Source organism: Dermacentor silvarum, chromosome 6 (genome assembly GCF_013339745.2).
Source record: "Dermacentor silvarum isolate Dsil-2018 chromosome 6, BIME_Dsil_1.4, whole genome shotgun sequence".
NCBI classification, from domain to species: Eukaryota; Metazoa; Arthropoda; class Arachnida; order Ixodida; family Ixodidae; genus Dermacentor; species Dermacentor silvarum.
Window position 1 is genome coordinate 13,601,619 of NC_051159.1, and position 18,259 is coordinate 13,619,877.

Genomic DNA, 18,259 nt, shown 5'->3' on the forward strand with positions numbered 1-18,259 from the left:
TGTTCACTGGTTGTCTATGCGAATATTACTGCCGTTTCAGTTGTATAGTAATGGGGAAATCGGTTCTAACCACGTAAAAAAGCATGGTCATAAGTACGAAGACTAGCATTTCAGGCTGCTCGCCAACAACTCCATGCCAATGTACCTCTCATAGACAATTCACCGAAAGTCAAGCGAAACATATAAAAAGTCAAGCTAAATATAGTCAAGCTCTTTGTATAAGCGAAATATAGCAGTTCACCTTTCAGATTACTCACCATCCTTGAAACAAACAGAAAAATCAGCGAGTGGGATTATGAATGCTTGCTGAGCATATGGGATTGCATGGAAGATATAAAATCCAAGAATAGAATTTGTTCCCGTAGCTTGAAAACTATGCGGCCTAAACTTCTGTAATTTTTACGCAACAGTGTGTTCTCGAGAAGGCATGAAGATATAGGAATGGTTTATTGGATGGACTGAAGTAACATCTGAATATTTACTTTGTGAACTTTCGAATATCTGAATTTACTTTAAAAAGCATCAAAGAGCTGTTTCAGAGGTTCAGTAACGTCCATAGAAAGCAAGTTTTGTAACTTCTTATTGCCTTGTGAAATTAATAAATCATTACGACTAAATCTGGTTGTATCGCATTTCAAAATCGCAATCAAAATATGAGACAAGCCTTAGTGAGGGCGAAATTTTCACCACCTTGGGTTCTGTAATGTGCCCCTATGTCTAAGTAGCGTGCGAGTTTTCATATAGTCCGCGTGTAAATGCGGCCGTTGAAGTCGGGGTAGTACCCTCGATCTCGAGCCCAATAGTGCAACATTTTAAATTGCTCATGTGCTTTAGCAATGGGGCGAGTTTGATGCTCAAGCATTATAGTAACCTCGAGGACATACCGTGGCGCTATCTGCTGAAATCTCTCCATTACGTAGAAAGCGACATTACGTGAATTCGGCTGCGAGTCGTTCGGCATCCCCAGCGGTTAAGTTACGATTAATTCCGAGTGCTTGCATGTTTTAAGCGTTCCATATGTGGCATCTTGACTGCAAAACATCCTAGCGCGTACATCGTAGTCTGGTGTGCAGAGCAGCAAACGTTTTTAGCGAGGGAGCAACCTGATGCTTTCATATCGGCTATGCAGTTCTCACGATCTTTCATAAAAGTAGGTATACGCACTTTTGCTGCAGGAACACTACTGTTCACAGCATTAGTCGCGGCGACGGCGGCTTGCCTCTTTCACCAGAAGTATTACCGGACGATGGTTTATCACCGGTCTATTATAATACATGAAACTTCAACCGCTTATATTTTTGACGCCTCGATGAGCGCTTCCACTATGTGTGAACCTTCAATTCACATTCTTCTCTGTGGAAGGCCGTTTCACCGATGTCATATCAAGCGAGGACGCTAAATGCTCTGTGTGCCTCTCGATCCCGTCATATGAAATTTTACGATCACGATATTATTTCGTTTTCAGTGGCTTTATTGACCAAGCATCTCGCCGCCGCTTCGTTTTGGGGTACGCGTGAGAACGCAGTGAGCTGCGTTGGCTGCGGCGAAGGCGTGAACATGAGTTACCTGATGTCACTTTCTACGTCATCGTGATAGTACCGCTCGTCTCTCAGGCGCTACTATTCGGTGTTTAGACGGGAACGTGTGCACCGCACAAGCGTAGGCACAAAAGGAAAATGCAAGGAACTCTACGGTGAGCTTTCTTCGGAAGAATAATAAGCGTACTCTTCGCAGACAACGGACCAGCATTTAACTCCAAAAAAAACTACGAAGTACACGAAATACGTTAGTGTTGAATATTATGCTCCGAAAAAGAAGAGAAGACGACGAAGCCAGAAGCGAGCGTGGACACGAGCGCGCGCTCACATTTTTGAGGCTTTTTTCGCAAACGTCGAATAAACAAGACGTTCTCTACTTCGGCTCCGCTTCCTGGTTTTTCAACAGTATGGTGCCGTGACCAGGATCAGATCTGCAGTTGAAGACCCCTGACGATGAAGCGAGCTACCTGAAGAGGACGACCGACCGACGCGATCAACGCGACGACGCTGCGACAGAATCGAAGAACGATCCACGTCATCACGAGGCCTACGATTCCCGACGTGACGACATGGAAAGACTACGACGGAAGCGTGCTACCGTTCGAGTGGCGGTCACCAGGATCATCAACGACATGACAACTCTTATGCAGACGGAACCAACACCATCTGGTGAGCTGACCGACCATCTTAACCTATTGAAGATAAAGGAAGCTACGCTTACGGACCTTGATAAACAAGTAGAAGAGCATGTTACCGATGATAACCTTGAGGATGAGCTTCAAAGCGTCGGACAGTACCAGGAATCTATCGTCCTCGCGAAATCTCGCGCTGAACGCATTTTATCCGCTCTGCAAACAACGACTACGCACGCATCTCACGATGACTTTCATCAAGCGCGCGTACACGTTAAGCTACCTAAGCTCGATGTGCCGAAGTTTCACGGTGACCCCATTAAATGGCCAGAATTTTGGGATCAATTTGAGTCTACCGTTCACCAGAACCGATATCTCTCAAACGTAGACAAACTGAAATATCTTCGGAGCTACCTGATGGGTAAAGCGGAATGTGTCATCAGCGGTCTGTCGACAACTAACGAGAGCTATAGCACAGCTATAGAACTTCTCAAAGAAAGATTCGGTCAGAAGACGCTGATTGTTAACGACCTCATGCGTCGTCTTCTGAACTTACGTAAAGTTCGTTCCTGCGAAGATTTCGAAGGGCTTCAAAGGTTGCTTGAAGAAGTGCAGACTTGCGTGAGATCCCTGCATAACCTTGGCGTCGAAGAAAAAGAATATGGAGTGCTTCTGAAAACAGCTATAATACAAAATCTTCCTCAAGAAATGGTACTCCGTTATACTCAGCGCATCTTGTCTTCGACAAATACAAGCGTTACTAGTGACAGGCTAGATGAAATGTCTGTTCTTCTAGACTTCTTGAGCCTTGAAGTAAGAAGCCGGGAACAGGCTATAATGATGACTTCTGACAAGAGAGAACAAGCGTCAACCTCAAAACGACAATCTAATGAACATTTCCAAGGTTCTGCATCTATGTTAACCGTGAAACTGACTCCAGAGAGTTGTATAATGTGCGGAGACAAAAATCACTCGGTGGATGTCTGCCCAGCGGAACTAACATTAGACGAGAAAAAAGAGAAACTACGCAAACTAGGATGCTGCTTCCGCTGCGGTAGACAATATCACAAAGCTAAAGACTGCCGAAGCTGGAAGAGACTAAGCTGTGCGAAATGCAAGGGGCGACATATCACCACGATGTGCGACCCAAAATGGAAGCAGAAGAATACAGAAACACAGACAACTGTTTCCAGCTCGTCAACAGACTCGCTAAAGTACACTGTTCTTCTGCAGACCGCCCAAGTTTGGGCTTTGGGCACTGGAAGCAAATGCTTTGTAAGAATGTTGATTGATGGTGGCAGTCAACGCAGCTTCATCACGGAAGAATTGTCTAAGAAGCTGAAAGCCACTGTGTTAGCAGAAGAGCAGCTCACCATCTCGGGATTTGGAAACGTTTCAGCACCACGGAAATATTATCGGAGAGTACGAGTCAACGCTGCATAGCCAGTACGACTCAAACTCACTTGAAGTAGAGGCTATAGAAGTTCCCGAAATATGCAATGACTTGTCAGCATTGACAGAGACAAATGTACTTGAAAAGTTGAAAAGCAAGAACTTACCTTTGGCTGACGTCAACGCAATTCAGGTCTCGCCTGAGCCTGGAATAAGCGTGCTTATAGGTGCAGACTATTACTGGCAGCTCGTCAGTGGAAGAATTCATCGACTGGACGACTCCTTGACCGCCATCGAAACTATCATCGGATGGACACTTCATGGAGATACCAGAAGCCCACCTAAGTTCTACAAGCCAGAAACCGTAAGGAACTTCAACATATGCCTAACGGAAGCCAATGTTTCCCAGCAACTGAGGTCTTTCTGGGAAATAGAACATCTGGGACTGACTAACGAAGAGAGACTTTCGAAAGATGACGAATCCGTCCTGAAGAACTTCGTGGAATCAACTATTAGAATCAATGGTCGCTATCAAGTTGAATTGCCATGGCGCAGCAATTGTTCCCAGCTTAAAAACAACCGGGATGTCGCGTTAAAGAGGCTGGAGTCCTTGCAGAGAAGGCTACATCGAGAACCAGAGTTTCAGAAGGAATATGACACTGCTATTAGGAGCTACTACACCAACGACTTCGCTGAGAAGGTCACAACGGACAGTGCGAGTGAACATATCACGTACTATATGCCACACCGAGCAGTAGTGAGACGCGACAGAGCTACAACGAAAGTACGGGTGGTATTCGACGCCTCTTCTCGTGCTGCGGACTCACCTTCACTCAACGACGTCTTGTGGACAGGGCCGAATTTGAACCCCAACATCCTCGACTTACTGCTGAAGTTTCGCAGCTTCAAGATTGGAATTTCCGCCGACATCGAAAAAGCGTTTCTTCAAGTGTCGCTGGCTGAACACGACCGAGACGCGTTTCGTTACTTCTGGTTTGAAGAAGGGTCTTCCAATATTGAAGAACTGCGCATGACAAGGGTTCCCTTTGGCGCCTGCAGCAGTCCTTTTCTCCTTGCTGCAACTCTGCGACACCACTTCCAACTGGTAGAAGACAAATACCCTTCTACTGCCAAACTATTGAAAGATCATTTCTACGTTGATGACTTGGTCATCGGGGCACAGAACAAAGAAGAAGCGCAGCAAGTCGTTAGCGATTGCTTCGGTATCTTGAAAGAGGCAGGAATGCATCTAACAGAGTGGACGATAAATGATGGACACTTACGAAACTTTTACAATAGTAGAGACGTAAAGGTACAGTTCGATGTAGAAAACGAAAAGAAGATTCTTGGTCTCGTTTGGGATACCGACAAAGACATCTTAAAGCCATCACTAACGAAGATGCTTGAATCATTGAGCGAACAAAAGGTTACGAAGAGACAGATCTTAAGCTTCGCCTCACTCATGTACGATCCTTTTGGATTCTTAGCGCCTTTCGTGCTGGTAGTCAAACTATTTATACAAAGGCTGTGGTTAGAGAAATACACCTGGGATGCGCCACTTCCAGAGAGTGCCTTCTTATTGAGTGGAGAGAGTGGACTAAAGGCCTCAGAACTGTTAATCAGCTGGAAGTTAAGAGACATTTTGGTCAATTCCTCCTGGACAAGAATGTGCAGGTTACCATCCACGCATTTAGTGACGCTAGCCCAGTTGCGTACGGCGCTGTGATTTACCTTCAGATACGTGACATCAAGGGAGACACAACAGTTCAGCTACTGCTAGCCAAGTCGAGAGTCGCACCTCTGCAAAAGATAACTGTGCCACGATTAGAACTGATGGGAGCCCTCGTTGCAGCTCGACTAACTGCAACAGTGAAACGTGCCCTAAACTTAGAGGGCGTTGAAACAGTTATGTGGACAGATTCTATGATCGTGATTCATTGGCTACGCCGTTCAACGAAATCCTGGGAACAGTTCGTAGCAAATCGAGTTGCACAGATACTCTCCCTAACCGATTTGAACATGTGGAGACATTGTCCGGATGATCAAACTCCAGCCGATTTACTGTCTAGAGGAACCACTGCGGAGCAACTCTTGCAAAGTTCCATTTGGTGGAAAGGACCAAACTTTCTCTACACTGAGACGACTTTCGACGAGCCTTGCTACACCGAGGATATAGTCGAAATAGAAGAAACTACCTGTACAGCCGCAGCAATTCAGGATACAGTCGGCCTAGAAGAGGAAACTACGTGTTTGAAAGCAGCAGCTCGACCAGTGCTTACGATTGTAAACATAGCCGACTCTTATAGCCGACTGATGCGTATAACTGCATGGATACAACAATTTACTAAAAATTGCAGGTACGCAGAGGCCAGAAAGAAGGGACCTTTAGACGCAACTGAAGTACAAGAGGCTGAAATTTATTGGATATGTCGAACGCAAGATAAAGTATTTGGACCGGATGTCAGAAGAATGGACATTACACTCCAGCGGTTCAGACCATATCACGACGAATTAGGGCTTCTTCGCTTGGGAGGTCGCCTTCAGTTCAGCAACCTTCGGCAAAGTTCCAAGCACCCCATTCGGCTTCCTGCTTCAGACACATTCACAAAATTGTTGGTCAAGAAGGAACACCAACGACTTTTACACACTGGCCTCAGCTTTCTTTTAACTGAACTGAGAGAAAACTTCTGGATACTGAGGGCCAGACAGGTTGTAAAGAAAGTCATTGGTCAAGTCAAGAAAGTCAAGTCAAGAAAGCACACGCAAATTGTTCGGCCGGGAGCTGTTGAATATTATGCTCCGAAAAAGAAGAGAAGACGACGAAGCCAGAAGCGAGCGTGGACACGAGCGCGCGCTCACATTTTTGAGGCTTTTTTCGCAAGCGTCGAATAAACAAGACGTTCTCTACTTCGGCTCCGCTTCCTGGTTTTGCAACAGTTAGTGAAGAGGATTTCAGCCTGATCCTCTACGCTTCCCAACAAACGTAAGAAAACGCCCCAATGCCCGCCGCAGTGGCTAAGATTCTGTGACGTTTTCCTTGTGAGCACAAGGAGGCGCACGTTAGTACTCCTTCTCGCCATTACGCCCCATTCCAATGTGGGCGTAATGCGAAAAGTTCGAGGACATATATTTAGGCTCAAGAAAGTAAACCCCAGGTAGCCAAGGTTAATTGCGAGTCCCCTGCTATGGCGCCTCTCAGAGGGCTGTTTCACCAATGTCATATCAAGCGAGGACGCTACATGCGCCCTCCTTTTTTGAACAGTTAAAGTGAGACCTTATTTGAGATATTTATCATGAACACGAATGGTAATACTATCACATTAAAGTTTATCTCTCTGTCATAGTTCGTGTTTTGCTTGCAGACACACAACCCAATAATATGTCCGTGTTTAAACTTGAAACACTGGGCCCTTTCTGTTTGCAAGCGAGTCGTATTCTTTGCCTCTTTCACCCGTTTTCGTGGTTGGTGGTCGGCTGCCAGACTTTCACCGTCGATGCAAATGCATGTGCTCTCGCCCACGCTAACATAAAGCACCCAATACTGGACAAAAGAGCGACACAAAACACACACGCACACATTGCGCTAGCTTTCTACAACGAGTTTATTCGGGGGTTCAAAGCTTCCATGTACCCTTAACTGGGTGCGTAGTAGAACATGTATGTGGAGCATACTGACAACGCCTATCGCGATATGTATGAGATCTGTCTTGTGACAACCATTTTACCATGAGCAAAATTTAACTTTTCTTGATGATGAGATGGATGGTTTGCTGATGCAAGCGTTACCATAGCTGACTATGTGTTGTGCTTGAATGATTAGCATAGTGAACTCATTCTCGCTTTTACTGCGCAGCACAGTATTGTTAACGAGGGGTGGACAGGTAAATTTCTTGCAGTGAATTGCAAAAAACCCTTCGAGCGTGGTTGGTTTGTTTAGACCACAGGGTGGTTTGTTTAGACCATACAGATTTTTTATAAAAATGCTGTAAGCTATTACGCTGCGTTTTTGCAGAGGAGTTCCTAGGCGAAGTGGGCAAACATTTCCGATAATAACGGGAGCTTCTGAAGACTAATTTACAAACATTATTAAGTACCTATTTTATTAGTGTCTTGGGGGCCGTTGTCTAAATGGCGAATTTGAATTTTAATGCGGCCTCCTTTTTTAAACAGTTAAAGTGAGACCTTATTTGAGATATTTATCATGAATATCAATGGTAATACTATGCAATATTGAAATCTAGCATACCGGGAGCGAATAATGGTTGGCCGCGCTATTATATCAAACGGAAACGCCCCGTGATGACAACGACGAGGAAAGGAGCAGTTGAACGTCTCGAAGCTTGAATCATAGCATGCAACGGCATTCAACCTTCGTCACACACTACTGCACAAAGCGTTGCCATCTGACGCGGAGCGGGACGACTCGTGCTAACTGCGCGTGGATGTCAATATTGCATTGATGAACTTTCCTCCAACTTGCGGAATTCCCCAAGTTGGAGTGCCATAATACAGTTAAAAAAATTGAAGCACGGAGGAAAACATATAGCAGGACTTTACTGACGTTTCGGCCAGGGTCCGGCCTTCATCATGATATATATATATATATATATATATATATATATTGTCACGAGCTCTTGCGATGAACCACGGAAGCCGCGCAGATAACCAGGTGGAAGAGAACGACGTTAGCCAAGCTGCCTCGGGACCGCCATCGCAACGCGCTCATCAACCCTGTTCACCTGGTTCTGCATTAAACACCTCATGTGTAACATTTGGTGGAGGTGCTGGGTACCTCCCACGACCTACAACGGAGCCATCAGCCCAAGAACTACGCAGAAGCCGTCGCCTCGCCGGACTTTCGCCATCGTGCTCAATCATGGCCACAGAGCAAAATACCCTCACCAGCAGTGCCTTGGCGAGCCTCGTCCCTATCCAGCCCTACCGAGAACCACGCACATTCTCGTCGAAGGCTGAAGAAGATGTGGATGAGTGGCTAACCCATTACGAAAGGGTAAGCCAATACAATAACTGGAACGCTGCCAGTCAGTTTAGGAACGTTGTTTTCTTCTTGGCCAGCACGGCGTAGGTATGGTACGACAATCACGCGGACATGCTAACTACGTGGACACGCTTTGTTGAAGAGATACAGAAGTGTTTCGGCGACTCCGAAGCAAAGAAGAAACGTGCGGAATTGACATTAGCCCAGAGAGCTCAAGTGCCCGGCGAGACTTGCACTACCTATATTGAAGAAATTTTGAAGCTGTGCCAAACCGTCAACCCTCAAAATGACAGAGGAAGATAAAGTGGGGCACGTCTTAATAAGAATAGCGGAAGACGTTTACAACTTCCTCATTGGTAAAGAGAACTTGAACACCGTCCTTGAACTTGGACTTGAACACCATTCGAGGCGCTGAAGACTCGGCGAATTACACCAAAGTTTGGACGGCATGGCCAACGTAACTACCATAGCAAGTGTTGACACGAGTCCTCCACACCCAGACCTTTCGTCCGCCATCCACCAGATAGTCCGCGAGGAGCTCCAGTGGCATGACGAACAGGCACGTTATGCGGCGCCACGTTGCAGCTCCTCCGTTTTCCGAGACACTCTTTGGGAACCCCATTAGGCTACTTGGAACCACTCTTGGAACCACCGCAGAAAGATAATTTCACGTTAGTATGTAGAGTTTAAGTTCATTTCCGTTCTGCGCGAGACAGGAAATATAGAGAATCGTACCTCATCCATAAGTTCGAGACTTTGCAACCAATAGGCATGAACGTTTCAAAGGGAGCTTTAGAATCTATTCACTATGCTAAACTTCAAAGCATGCATAGGCAACAGCACTTAGTTTTTTTTTTCATTGAGTTGTTTAGTTGTTTTCTTTTTTCTTTTTTTTCGTTTTTCGATTGTCAATTATATTCCAACCTCCCTATGCGTTCAGTCATTCCTTTCGTTCTTTTATTTACATATTTACCCCTTCCCCCCCCCCCCCTCTCGGATTTCAATTTTTTTTCCACAAGCACCATTTTTCTGCCGCTACTTTTATTCTTGTTCAGACACGATAGTTCACTCACCTCCTGCGGAACATATACCACCCCCCCCCCTCCACATCGTCCAGGCCTCTTCCACGAAAAGAGGAACATACAATGACGCGTCAACCGGCTAACACACGGCGCTGCCTCAAATTCCTCCGCCGACTATCAGTAGCACATTACCTTTCTTTTCAGTACTACACCCTCACCGCTAACACACTCTCACTCGTTACCTCACCCACTCGCCTTCCTTCATCTCCCCTTTAGAGGAACCCTACCTATATATACTGTGCCGAGGAGAGCATATGTCGCCTTGAAAAAAAAACAAGTCCACTTATCGAAACGTTGGCTCCTGCTCTCAGCTTCTTCTCGTGTTGCTCATCCTCTTGAATTTCCATCTCCCGCATTCCCCGTGTTTTTCCTGGACACTAGCACAATGAAAAACAAAAACCGCATTCAACAATTCAATATAAAAGTCAAAATATTATTCAATATTATTACGTTCAAAAGCACGCTTGTTGTAAAGAAAATGCTATTTCTGGGTATATCAATAATGCAGCTGATCAAAATGTATGTCCTGAAGCCCAAAAGCATTCTGCAGTCAACGAAAATGGCACTCAGCTGACTTTGGTGGCGGATCTACTTTACCACATAATAACCATTGCCGTATGCAAAGTATACTCGCACTTGTTCGACGATACTGAAGTGCCAAAGTTGTGTATTGGTCCTCGTGGCTGACGTCGAGCCACGGAACTACTACAAAGGGGAAAAGCACCTTTATATGACAAAATCATGAACTGAATGAATAAACTGAATGTTTTCAATGACTGCGACGGAAAATATGGCAGGTTGTCTAGTTATGGCACGAATCAATTGTTGAGTTACCATTAAGCCGGTATTTATGAGAGAGGCCAATGTGGCCTTTGACACAGAGGTGTTCTTCAGTTTCAGATGTTCTGAATGCAACATGTTTCTGTGCTTGCTCAGCAACATTTTCGTGCCTTTACATTCTTAGTATAACCTTAAATAATTGTACGCGTCTGGCTTTCATAAAAAAGTACAAAACACTAGTCTTAAACCATGTAATTAGCTTTACCTGGCTATTCAACAATATATTTCACATTCTGCATCTTGCTTAGTTTGCAAGACAAGGTCTTTTTAGCTGACTTCACATTGGGTGGCGTATCTGGTATCTACCTATCTTGTAACCCCTGACAGAAAAAGAACAATGGCTCGTTAGGGTACATGCAGATGTTGCATATATACATGAAAATTCTATCAACTTATATCTTTCTATGTCCAGAATACGTAGAATTGTCACCACCTAAGGATATATTCAAAGCAGGCATATGTAGCCGTAAACGGGGTGGGATGTAAGTGCCTCTGCCTTGCCATCGCCAAGTGCCCTCCACAAGATCGGCAGGAGGCCCCGATTTGGGAACGGATTAGAGCTGGGTCGGAGAAGCAGAGAGAGCGAATAGCCGCCTGTAGCGCGAGTGCGGTGCCCTAGCCTTGGAAGTATGTTTTGGAGCATTCAGGCCTATGCCTCGCGGTAGCGTGAAAGGGGAACGAGAAAACCGAGGTTAGGGGTGTGCTTGAGAGCGTGAAACGCTGAAAAAAACAACAAGGTAAACCAGCTGTAGACATTAAACGAGGCAAGATCGATGTCACTGCGCGTGAAATACGATACGAATAAGATACACAATGAGCGAATAATGAAGATAAAGAAAATGGCGGAAGACACAGAATACAGACGCATAAATAAACTGCCTTAAATTACCGAATCATTTGAGCCACCATTCACGTCTACCATGTATTCGACACTTGGTCGGTTTTTTTTTGGGGGGGAGGCGTTTCAATACATATTTATTTATTTATTTATTTATTTATTTATTTATTTATTTATTTATTTATTTATTTATTTATTTCAATACCTTCAAGGCCCAGGGGGCGTTACAGAAGGGAGTGGCATAAAAAAAAAGAAGCAGTCATAATGAAGCAAAAATAAAACAAATGGTATCAGCAACGAAAATACGTATGTTTAGGCGAAGTACACGATCACATTCGTAACAAGGCAGATTAGGCAAATACATAGTTTTCTGCGGCTGTTAAAAAATTACAACGTGTCAGAAATATCAGCAGCACAGGCGGGTAAGTGGTTCCAATGCTCGCCGTCCTTGCCACAACTGAAAATAATATGGTGTACACAAAAGAAAACATTATCGTATACCGCCGCGAAAAAGTAAGTTCAGGTTAAATGCAACCCGATTAGGAGCAAGACAGATTAGGCGAACACATAATTTTCAGCAGCAGTTTTAAATAAACACGTGTCAGAGATATCGGCAACAGAGGTTGGCAGGTGGTTCCAATCGCTGGCCGTCTTTGGCGCAAAAGAGTTAAAGTGCGCATTAGTCCGGCAATACGGAATGCGTACCTTATGGCGATGATCTGTGCGAGGTGATATGAATGATGGCTCAGAAAGAAGATCCCCTTTTAGCTGATGATTGTGGTAATAAATCTTGTGAAAGGTTAGCATTCGTGAAGGTTTTCTACAAAGGGAAAGACTAGGAAGGTTCAAGATACTTTTCATTGCAGTTACGCTAGCAGTGTGGGAGAAGTTACATAATATAAAACGGGCACTGCGATTCTGTACGGATTCTAATTGATTAGTAAGGGTTTCGAGGCCCGTGTCCCACACAGAGCACGCGTACTCTAATTTTATCGCACTAGGGTTTTGTACAGTAGTAGCTTTAATGAAGATGTAGCAATAGAAAAATTACGCCGCAAATAACCAAGCATGCGGTTAGCATTGTTAACAATATAATCAATATGCGGCTGCCATGAAAGATTAGCAGTTATATGAAGCCCTAAATATTAATAAGTCGTCACTTGTTCAAGTCCAGAGCCTGAAATATGATACGTACTAAGATTCGCAATGGCAGACATGTGTGAAACACGCATAACCTTACATTTGTTAGTACTCAGTTTTATGAGCCAAATGTTACACCAACTAGATACCCTATCTAAATCACATTAAAGTATGGATGGGTCTGAAACGGAAGTGATCGCTCGGTAAATGACGCCGTCATCTGCGAAAAACCTGATTGCGGAGTTAATAGAATTTGTCAGATCATTAACATATATCAGGAACAGTAACGACCCCAGCACCGAACCTTGAGGCACGCCTGAGGTAACAGAACATGGTGAAGAATCAGCGTTATTAGCCGTTACGAATTCAGTTCTATTACGCAAAAAGTTCTCGATCCATAAAAGAATGTTAGGGTCAATATTCAGTTTGCAGAGCTTTAGACAAAGTAGTTGGTGATTAACAAGGTTAAATGCTTTCCGACAGGATGTATGTATGCATAATGAAGAAGAAATAAAGCAATAGCAAAATCCAAAGATTGGCCTTTCGCATCTTGCTCGTTAAAGGGTTAGGACAAGTGGCGTGTGCACGACGTGCATCAGAAAGGCCGCGCCGCGTGCCTTCCCTCCTCTCCAGCTTGTTCGAATCGGTACGGCGCTACTTGAGTGCGTTGCCATCGCACGCTGCAGAACAATTTTCAGATGTTTTAGCTCGTTCGCTGAGAAATTAACGTGGTATCAGATGATACAACCTCGGTCAGGGAGCCACTGTGTTGTCTGGGTGCCACAGGAACTATGTTATGCGGATTTTTTTTTTTTTTTTTTGGCGGCACGAACTTGTGACATGCATCATCAGACACTGTGCGTGTGCATTTTTAACTATATTCACTTTATCGGTTTCCTTTCGACGAAGAGCCGCGGCGCCTCTGAGTTGACTGCGTGAATGAAAAAATCACTTACTGATCGCTTGGCGTGCGAAAGAAAATAAAAGAAGGCTCACGTAGGGCAAACCGAATGCAACCCGAAATATTCTAACCACCAATCATTATAAAATATTTGTGCCAGAACCCGGCACCGCTCCCACGTACTTAAAGACTCGTAGACTTGAAATAACCATGCTTTATTTACGTCAGCCTCTTGTATGACATTGCGCAACACAGAGATGATTGCACGCAGTTCGTAATCGAGAATGATACTTTTAAGCTTCGTGCGTCAGCATTGCGTCCTTGCCCTCTAAAGCAGTAATATCCAACGGAAATCGCCTAAAAAGAATGCGTCGGCTATTCGGAAAGACCCAATTTTCGAAAAGCAGATGAGTGTGTCGTAAAGAGCGAAACAAGCACGACAAAAAAAAAAAGATTGGTTTTCATACTCTTGCGGTTTGAAAAGTCTTAAACAAATGCTCAAGTCTAGAGTGGCCATTCAGCTGATTTGGTCATCATCTTTCATGAAAAGAAAAAGGACGGGCTAACGCCGCAATAAGGCCAGGCATAGCCATGCCGCATACCTTGATCTACCACTGTGTCGTAAGCTCGCGCAGTCCGTGGCCGGCCACTCGACCACTCGACAATGGAGATTCACAATATGCTATGGTGTTTTTCTGAACAAAATTATTTCATTCGTGGGCCGAAAGCACGTCTGACAAACGAGGCAGTCACATAATGCGTCTAGAGCCCAGAACTTCAACTCCTGCCAAAGCAAACAGCTCAACTATTCCGTAGCAGAACGGCACCCGCTGTTACGATCGTCACGTTTGTTTTTTAGCTCAGTGCTGCTAAACCACAGCTTACAATCAGTAAGAATTTCGCATGAAGGTCACATTTGTGAAACTGATTTTGAGAAATACAGAAATGATCTCCGAGGCTTTTTGTAGCCTCAAACATGCGCACACACATCGTGCTGGCCGCTCCGTCCGCATCAACGGCAGCAGAAACGCTGGTCATACCGACTTAGATCACTTCAGCACGTCTCACGAAACTCTTTTACACGTAGAAGACGCCACGTCATACTAAATAGACCGTTGCGAGCTCGAAAACAACCACCCGGAACTGTTGCCGAGCGTAGGCATCGTATACAACACGGAGCGCTCGCCCAAGCGAGCATACCGACGGTTAATAGATGGCGCCGCTGCCTACGCAATATGGCGACCTCCATGAAAAGCAGTTCAATGCGATCACACTGAGTGACGTTTTGCCTCTTTAGAGATTGGCCAAGGTCGCAACAGAAGAGGTTATAACCCCCGTTTTCTCCCCGGAAAAACACACACACACACACATCTGTCACCATGCCGCCGCCGTCTTCGTCTTGCTTGTGTCGTCACACACAGGCTCGCGTCAAACACACAATAGCTTGTTTTACACCAACACATTGGTCCATGTGGTAGCTGCAAATTTTCCAACGTTGCTCTACATCTTAAAAATGTTTCTCATAACTTCCATTCCCGCAGTTCAGAGGACCTGCATACCCTAAGGCGATATCGCTGTGCCTGTATGACATACATCATTCTGGCCGCACTTCACTCCCTTTGCAGGCATTGAACAGAAAACATAGGCCGATCTCGAAGGCAGTGCCGTATAGCGCAGCGCTTTGAAGTGCTGGCTGTCACGAGAGGAGAATGCGATAAACTTGCAAGTGGCGCATGCATCAGACGTTTAAAAGAACGACATTGGCCTACACGCCGGGGTGGCTCAGTCAGCTAAGGCGTTGCGCTGCTGAGCACGAGATCGCGGGATCTAATCCCGGCCACGGCGGCCGCATTTCTATGGAGGCGAAATGCAAAAACGCCCTAGTGCTTGCATTGTAGTGCACGTTAAAGAACCCTAGGTGGTCAAAATTAATCCGGAGCCCTCCAATACGGTGCGCCTCATAATCAGAACTGCTTTTGGCACGTAAAACCCCAGAAAGAAGAAGAACGACTTTGACATAATAGTGTAGAGCTTTCGGCGGATTTACTTTAAGACACAGGTTCGATCCCACCAGTGGTAACGCAGTTCTATATAGCAACATAGGCGCACTTCGCCAATCTTGGAAGCATCTAGACTAAAATCGAGGTGTGTTGGACGTAGGCGGCCGCGTCGCCGTATGCGCGAAATTGCAACTTTCTAAGATACACGAGGTATTGAAACGTCCCTTAGACAAGTATGAGTGTGCAAAGCGACGCACGTGCTCGCAGCCGTCGAGACGTGACACTCATCACAATCTAAGTATCCTATCGCCTACATAGAGAGTTAGCGCTGCTCAGTCGTAACCTAGATTTTTACAGCGAAGCTGTTTATGGCGAGGCTTCCGTGCATTTTTCGTGTGCGCGTGCTCTGCCTTGAATATGGCAGAGCGCGCGCACAAGTTGCCCTGCCTTGAATATGGTGTCCGGGCCTCTGTCAAGCTGCAGACCGCAGCTTTTAGCCCTGTCAACTACCAAATTTGTTTTGGAAATAAAGAATTTGAATTTGAAAATGGGGGCCGACCCTGGTGATTGTGCAAAAAGGGTCCAAGCGCTATGGTGCATAGCCCTGTAGGCTTCGGAACGTGTAACGCACCCTAGAAGTACCTTTGTCACACCTGGGACCCAAAGAGGTCCCAGGAACAACGGTACGGTCGGATTTAGCCCAAAAGGCCGACCCGCGTCGTCCGTATGTCTACCTTCGCACCATCCTCTCTCTGTCGGCGTACCAACCGTTTGCGTGCCTAGTTTCCCGCCACCCTCCCGGGGTGGCGGCCCCGTCACGCGTGTATATAAGAAAAGGTGCCGTTCTACATTTATAATTTCGCTTGTCTCGTCGTAATGGGGAGACCGCGTGTAGTGCGCACTCCCAGTGACGATTGTAGTCTCGTCTGTGTTCCTGCCGTCGCACCACGTAGGCGCGTTGCTCCTCGGGAGTACAGACTAAACGCGGCCTTCCCATTCTGTGTCACCTCTGTGTCGTGTGCTAAACAGCTTCGCTGGAAATCCACCTTCACAAAGTGGATTGACGCATGATTTTTTTTCTATTCTTTTTTAAATTGCGTGTATGTTGCGTGTATTATTCTATGTTTTTTTATTATTCTGGGTGGCTTGTAATCTTGTCGCTCTATGGAATATGTTACATCAGGGACAATGCGTTTTTAGATTTAAAAGAATGTGTTTTAGCCGTTTCGATGCAATGCACTTTCTCACTTATTAATGACCAAATTCGGTTTTTGCAATGCCTCTACTATACGGCTTTTGGGCGAAACGTAGGTAACGCATCAATCAATAAAAGCTTATAGGAATCAACCAACCAGCTAAGTGTCCTAATAAATTCATCACGAACTATAAAAGCAGGTCCGACGAGCACAGACACTCAATTTGGTCGACAGTAGCAGAACTAAAACATCATTATCCGGAATTCAATGTCTTCGTCGTCCTGTATCTTGAACGAAGCCCTTTGTCCTTGTCAATGCATTGGTTCCTTGTGTTGATGGATGGTTTACTGTGATTTCATTTTTTTCACGGGACATAGTATCCAGCAACTCGTGTGCACGATAAACGGGTCGTACTAACATCATTCTCTGGTGGCTCTAAGTTTCTAACATCGAGGTCTGAAGACTGACATTTGATCAGTAGGTAGTTTCTTGAACCGCCAAAGACCTTATTTTTCTGTCTGCAATATAGCAAGGTGAAAGTGCACTCATTTGCGTCGTCAGGAGATACTCCTCTTAAAGACGAACGTCACTGTGCACTTACACAAAATGGTTTTCATTAAAATGCGCATGTGTTACAGTAATCCAATGTAACATTTGATGGTACTAAGCAAACAGGGGTTGCTATCAGTGCGACAAGTAACCTGAAGATCCTGAGACAACTCGGAGTCCACAGTTTCAATACTTAGCAATAGCGCTAGAGACATGTATTCACTTTCTTTTACTGTTTGATTTGTAATCGCGTTCAAGGTTGAGACAAGTGCCCTCCACTCTGCAGTATGCGTCAAAGTGCAAGAATTTCTATTTTGTAAATTTCTGGCAGATTTTTTATTGTCTGAAGATTTGGTTTGTCTTGTGGCTAGCTTTCAACGTATTTGAATCTACAAAGTCCACAAGCTATTATCACTAAATTGATGGCTTTCATCATGTGGTTCTGCGCACAACTGTCCATATGATCTACTGACGTCGACGACGCCTCTTTCTTACCCCGAATGCCCCATAACTCCTGACAAACTCGTACGTGCGCACCATCTTTGGTCTTCTTTTTCATATCCGAATCCCACTCAACATAGCGCCGGAGAAAACAGATCGAACTACACAGCAGAAAGTCTTGGTGCTTTGCCGCTGTACTTCGCACTTCACTCTACGAGTACAAAGCCGAATGCAATCTCTCGTGCGTGGCCCATTCCCCGCGTTCCCAGGGCCGCATTCCGGCAAAGCGCGCATTTGCCCTTTCCTTCCTTCCTCCTGTCACCGGCGTGCTGAACGAACCCCTAGTCCCCGACCCAACTTCATGCACTCCGCATTACCCAGACTTCGGAAGCTGGAGTAAAAGTGATGTAGGCACGCTTGGATGGCCTCGAATGGGAGAAAATATCGGAAAAGCTGGTAAAAGGGGAGCTTGCGAGGTTCATCTATGTAAAAGCATATGCGCCCTAAGCCCACGCCTCTCGGTTCGTTCGAATGAGCTTTGAGCCACGATGCGGTAGAGCGGATGGGAGCGGTCCACTTTGTCCTCCATCCGCAAGCACATAGGGTACCCCGTTTTGCGCATTGATGTGTCAGCTTAAAACTGTGCTCGAAGGCTACCACATCAGCTCATCAGGACGTAAAAGTGCGGAAGCTTAGGCGAGTTTGTGTGAC